Source organism: Pistacia vera, unplaced genomic scaffold, assembly GCF_008641045.1.
Source record: "Pistacia vera cultivar Batoury unplaced genomic scaffold, PisVer_v2 Contig509, whole genome shotgun sequence".
Taxonomy (NCBI): domain Eukaryota; kingdom Viridiplantae; phylum Streptophyta; class Magnoliopsida; order Sapindales; family Anacardiaceae; genus Pistacia; species Pistacia vera.
Window position 1 is genome coordinate 270,147 of NW_022196345.1, and position 6,336 is coordinate 276,482.

The 6,336-nt window shown below is 33.4% G+C and overlaps 1 pseudogene; it reads left to right on the forward strand.

Moving 5' to 3' along the window:
• Positions 1–803: 803 nt before the first annotated feature.
• On the forward strand, positions 804–2,030 carry LOC116106054 (annotated as a pseudogene).
• Positions 2,031–6,336: the final 4,306 nt, after the last annotated feature.

The window sequence follows — 6,336 nt, forward strand, 5'->3', positions numbered from 1 at the left end:
TTTACTGACGGATTTATGTTAGGGTTAAAATTATATTTGAAACTGTTCTGATGAAAAAGTGTCATTAGCTCATTCTATGAGTGATAAATAATTATTTTCTCTATTTTTAATAATGTTAATATGAGTTTAGATACCATGACTTAATTTTAAACACTTTATCTAAACTGTTTATCATCGGGATCCAACGGTGATAAAAAAAAATTAATATGGTTATTTAGTATCAATTTAACAACTCTCATCGCAGTTGATCATCAGTGATGCCACATTTTAGTTTTAGTTTTTAAAACATTGTCTCAAGATAAAATAATAAAGTTACTGAACATATATAGCTGACATGACACCATTATGATCCATTGATCCTCCATTAATATAATTTTTTTTAAGAAAAGAGAATAATATCACGTTGTCGGTGCGTGAATTGTTATATTTTTTTTATCCCTGTAGCATTGTTCTTGTCCCAAAATAAAATACGATGGGGAGTGTGTTAGTGTTACTGTGTTGTGTTGTATCTCTTGTTTTGATTTGAACAGAGAATCTCATTTTAAAATTGAAATGCGGTCGGTAAAAGCTGTTTCAAAAGAGAAAATACAAATTAAAATATATATTTAAATATACCCATCACTTTCCCCTCTCTTTTACCAAAGCCAACAAATCACACAGCTTCTTCAACTTTCTTCCCTTCTAATCAACCTTCTTCTCCATGGCATTGGCATCTTCACTCCTAACAACTCACACCACTTTCTCTCCTCTTTAACCCAAAACCAAAACCTAAATCAATCAAATTCTTTCCTTCCACTCTTTCTCTCACCATCACAGCCTCTATCACCCTTCCAGGCCGCAAGCTACGCGTCGCGGTCATAGGTGGAGGCCCGCTGGATCCTCTGCCGCTGAGGCGCTTGCTGCCGGCGGCGTTGAGACTTTCCTTTTCGAGCGTTCTCCTTCAACCTCCAAACCCTGCGGCGGTGCCATCCCTTTGTGCATGTTAGAAGAGTTCTCTATCCCCTCCACCTAATTGACCGCCACGTCACCAAAATGAAGATCATCTCCCCCTCTAATTTGACCGTCGATTTTGTTCCAAAACGCTTAGGCCTCAGAGTCTATCCCATGCTACGCCGCAGTACTCGATTCCTTCCTCCGCTTCCCGCTCAATCACACGGCGCACAACTCATCCACGCTCTCGTCACGGAAGTCGATGTCCCTCTTCCCCGAACGCCCCTTACATTATCCACCACTTGATCAACAACTCCCGACATAGTCTGGCCGTTGATGTTGTCATCGGCGCTGATGGAGCCAACAGTCGCGTAGCAAAATCAATCAAGGCTGGAAATTACACTTGTGCCATTGCGTTTCAAGAGAGAATTAAATTACCCGATGACAAAATGGAGTATTACAAAGACCTTGCTGAGATGTACGTGGGGTGACGTGTCACGGATTTCTACGCGTGGGTTTTCCCCAAGTGTGACCACGTGGCGGTAGGACGGGGACGGTGTGCTCAAAGCAGGATATTAGAAGTATAGAGAGGGATTGAGAGAGAGTGAATGTAAAATAAAGGGTGGGAAAGTGATAAAAGTGGAGGCTCATCCGAACCTGAACATCACGGTATACGCGTAGCGGGACGCGTGGCGCTGTAGGGGATGCTGCTGGGTACGTAACAAAATGTTCAGGTGAAGGGATATATTTTGCTGCAAAATCTGGAAGGATTTGTGGAAGGAATAGTAAGGCATCTGAAGGAGAGAAAGTGATAAATGAAGGTGATTTGAAAGGGAGTATTTGAGAAAGTGGGATGACAAGTATTTGAGTACATATAAGGTATTGGATTTATTCAAAGAGTGTTTTATGGGAGTAATGCAGGAAGGGAGGCAATGGTGGAAGTGTGTGGTGATGAGTATGTGCAAAGAATGACATTTGACAGCTATTTGTATAAGAGGTTGGCTGATGGAAATCGAGTGGAAGATGTGAAGATGGTGCTCAAAAGTATTGGAAGTTTGATTAGGTGTAACATTGTGAGCAGGAGATGCAAATTGTATTAGAATTATTGATGTTAAATGTCATCTTTTGCTTTTGTTTAACAATTCATTCTCATCATTTTTCTACTATTAATTTATAGGGCTACTAAATAAAATTTGATAAGATTTAACTCGCTAGGTGGTGAATAACTTACAACTAATTCAATCCTTATGGGATTTGTATTTACACAAGAGTTAATAATATTTCACTTAACCACCACTGATGGGAAAAGAGTTTTTGAGTTTGAGTTCCTTCAGATACTAATAAGGATAGCCACTGGAACTCTTATCTAACCAACAAGGATAGCCATTGGAACTCTATCTGACCAACAGTTTCAAGGTTTTGAGGGATTAATTGAAGTGCAGTGATTAAAAAATATAACATTTACACTCCCTAAAACTCAAGAATCTAGTAAGACCCCTTAAATATGAAAACTATCATAGACATCCCTTGCTGTCAAGGATGGGCACAAAGCCTGGCCCCGACCCGAACGGGGCGGATTTTTTCCAAATCGTTTGGGCTTTGGACCGGATCGGACCCAAGATTGGCCTCAGAATTCGGGGACGGGCGGGGTCGGGATAACTTTTGCCCTGGCCCGCCTCGACCCCGAATTCCCCGACCCGTATAATATATTAATTTTAATAATTGAAAATCAATCATATACCTATAATAATTTTAATATTTGAAAATCAATTATACATTTGACAATGATAAATTATAATTGTGTAAGTATTTGATAAAATTATAACAAATAGGTAATAATAAAAGATTAAATATAATAAATCATAAATATTTGTAATATATATATATATTATAATAATATATATAATATATATATATATATATTATATATATTATTCTACATAATATGTTAATGTTATGAAACAAAAGTTATACATTCGACATCATATATTATACTATATATGGTATACATTTGACATTATACATTATACATTATTTATGGTTACATTTGACATTATCATTATAATATTTATACCTATAGTAATTTTAATATTTGAAAATCAATTATACATTATAACAATGAAATAATTGTGTAATTATTTTATGAAACTATATACAAATATCAATAAATAAAACTAGATTAAATATAATAAATCATTTTAAATATTTTAAATATATATATATGTTAATGCTATGAAACAAAAGTTATGCATTCAACATTATATTATACATTATATATGGTATGTATTTGACATTATACATTATACATTATATATGGTATACATTTACATTATACATTATACATTGTATATTAGTATAATGGTTTTTATTTTAATATGTACATTTATAATTTCTTTTTGATGATATGGTCTTTTCGTTTAATATGTAATTATATATTTAAATTATTTTTTGGTTGGTATATATAATTGGAGAAAAAGATAATAAAACTAAGGATATGAAAATACAAAAAACCCCCAAACGGGGAATTTGGGGAATAACCGAATTCCCCGTTTGGGGAACGGGCTTTGTTCGCGGATTCCCTGAATTCCCCGAACGGGCTTCGGGTCGGGATCGGGAATCCCTTAGGCTTTCGGGCCGGGGTCGGAACAGGGGTCCCTAGCCCCGCCCTGGCTCGTGCCTATCCTTACTTTGTTAGCGTTTCGCTAAATAAAGCAATTGACAAATGTTGACCAATGACAATTACGAATTTACCTTGCTCTATTTCTTCTACAACTTAAAATCACAATTATTTGACTAAAAAAAAGATTAAATAACTTTTCACCCCTAAAAAGTAGAACTATTAATACAATTTCAAAAATTAAAATCACAAATTTTAACTCAAAAAATTAAAATAGAAATAAAATAGTTAATTAAATTTAACGAATTCTTAAGAAACACATATTTTTAATATTGGCCAATTAACTTTTCGGCCTTCTAAATCTAAACCTTAAAAATTAAAAGGCTTCATCAGCTTTTTTATTTTTATTTTCTTAAAGTTATTTATTTATTTTTTTAATTTTCCAGATTCTTATTTAATTTTCCAGATTCTTTCTCATTTTTCAAATTATTTCCATATTTGTTTTTCATTTTAAGTTATTTAATTTTTAATTTTTCCAGTCTTTTAGATTTTTTTCTTAATTTAAATTTTTTTTATATTTTATACAATTTAATAATTTTTCTTTTGTTAAGTTGGTAATATTTAATGTATTTTTTTTTATTTTTTTTTTAATATTTATTAGCTAAAAGATCATTCTACCCTTTATTAACTTAGAGTTAACTGCAAAATAGACAGCAAGCGATCCCTATGGTAGTTTCTAATATTTGAGGGGTCTAAGTAGCTTCTTGAGTTTTAAGGGGTGTACATAACCTATTTATATAAATATTTGTTTGAGGAAGTTATTTCCTAATTTAGTCTTATTTATGTCTAATCCAATTCTCTATCCTGGATATAATTCTATTCATTGCGTTTAAGAGTAAAAAAGGCTTATAATAAACTTAAATTTTGAAACATAAAATCTATGAAGAATTTCCAAAATTCTAATAAATTTTCACAATCATGCAATATATATATAGTTTTTAAAAAGAGTGGTGTTATTTAAATACCACCTAAATTCTCAAAATTCATTTAAATTAAAGGATAAACTGGTAATTTATATCCCCATTTATAGTCGAGGACATATTAATAATTTCATATTTAAAGAATGGGTATATAGATAATTGATTTTTTTGACGTGACATAAAATAATTAAAAAATATTAAGTCAAATAGTAAAAAGTATTTTCGTCTTTACAATGAATATACACTATAGTTAACGGATTTTACTAATGGATTTGGCTTGTGAGTGGAAAAGTGTCATTTTGAAACTTTTCGGGTCGGAAAGTGTCTTTAAGCCAAACCTTGGGTGGGAAAATATCGTTTACTCTTATTTGACTCACAAATTTAGGGGGCGTTTGGTTCAAGGAATGTTGCATTACTCGGAATGTTATATTAATATGGAAAGACATATTACCTTGATGGTGTTTTTGGTTGGGGGTTATAAGGGATTACTGAGGTAATGTCATCTTCTATTACTTGATTACCACATTTGGTTGTCAAAGAATATAAGTTTCTAGTAATCTTCCAAAACCAATAGTAATTTTATCTTGAAGATAAATGAGAATGTTTAAGGAAATATGTTTGGTTATGTTTGAATAAATTGGTGGGTATGTTATACTGATATGTTTGGTTGGAAGGAATTAAGTAGTGGGTATGTTGTGTAGATTACTAAATTGTCCTCCTTTTTAAATATTAATATACTATAATATTTTTATTATTATTTTTTGAAACATTTTTAACCCCCTACATTTGAGATTTTGCTAAAACACCCCAATTGCATAAAAGTTTAATTTCTAACAAAATCACCTCCACCTACACCAAGCCACTGCCGGCCGTCGGCCACCACTATCTATCACCGTCGGTCACCACCGCCAATCGTCGTCGATAGTCGTCGAAATATCGCACTACCAGCCATGCGCCGATCTAGCCATGGATCTAGCCGAAAATGGCCAGATCTATTCTGGCTGTTTTAGTCTAGATCAATGGCCATTAATGGCCAAATATGTGGCCCTTAACGGCCAGATCTATTTCGACAGTAATAGATCTGGTTGTTTCCATAGATCTGGCCTTAATGGCCATGGATCTGGCTGTTAACGGCCATGGATTTGGCTGAAAACAACTATAATAGATATGGTCATTTTTTGCCAGATCTATGGCCATTTGATCATTTTCGGCCATCGATATGGCTGGAAACGTCCAAATCGACGCACAATCAGCCAGATTCAGCTAATTGTGCCCCTTTTCGATGACATCAACCAACAGTGGCCGTCGGCGGTCGATAGTGGTGGCTGGCGAGTGGTGGTGGTCTTGGGTGGCTTGCAATTTGTTTTATATATAAGGGCATTACTACTGTTCTAAAACTTAATTAATTAGGGGTAAAATTGTAATGGCAGGTTCATGTAAACTAATTTCAAAATAAGAGCATTATTGTCCAAAAAGTTTAATAGTTAAGGGTAAAATTGTAACAAAATTAAGATTACCAAGTAATTTTAAAATATCTAAGAAAATAGAGGTGTTCAGATTACCACCTATATAACCAATAGTAATTACTATTGGTTTTGGAAGATTACCGAAATCTTATATTACTTGACAACCAAACATGGTAATCTAAGTAATATAAGATGACATTATCTCAGTAATAGGGGATAACCCCCAACCAAACGCCTCCAAAAGGTTTTAAAAGATTACAAGACACTAATAATTTTTTTTTTCTTTGCGGTTTCATCTTAAAATTTTGATAACTAATAAAAAATGGCCAACAATGTTCTCATA